This window comes from Montipora foliosa, chromosome 3 (assembly GCF_036669935.1).
Source record: "Montipora foliosa isolate CH-2021 chromosome 3, ASM3666993v2, whole genome shotgun sequence".
In the NCBI taxonomy this organism is placed as follows: domain Eukaryota; kingdom Metazoa; phylum Cnidaria; class Anthozoa; order Scleractinia; family Acroporidae; genus Montipora; species Montipora foliosa.
The window spans coordinates 9,199,930-9,200,242 of record NC_090871.1 but is presented as its reverse complement, the minus strand read 5'-3'; positions in this window follow the sequence as shown (position 1 = coordinate 9,200,242).

The following is a 313-nucleotide window of genomic DNA, read 5'->3' as shown; positions in this document are numbered from 1 at the left end:
TTTCACATATAAACGCAATGCTAAGGCCCCGTCACGGGGTCACTTGTTTTCAAACTTCTCTGCGGCAACTGCTTGATGACCTCCGAGGGACTGGGGTTAGCTGCTCCCAGGCTACCGTTCCCTTTGATTGACATACCCGCAGTTTGAGATGTTCATATATTATATTAATTACACTGAGAAAGGTCAAAGCCAGAGGCTTGAATGACTTTGGCTTAGAATGACCAAAGATCCATAAATAAAGAAATAAATAAATAAATAAATACATACACAAACAAACAAATAAATAAAGTTAAATAAAAAGCAAATGATGAAG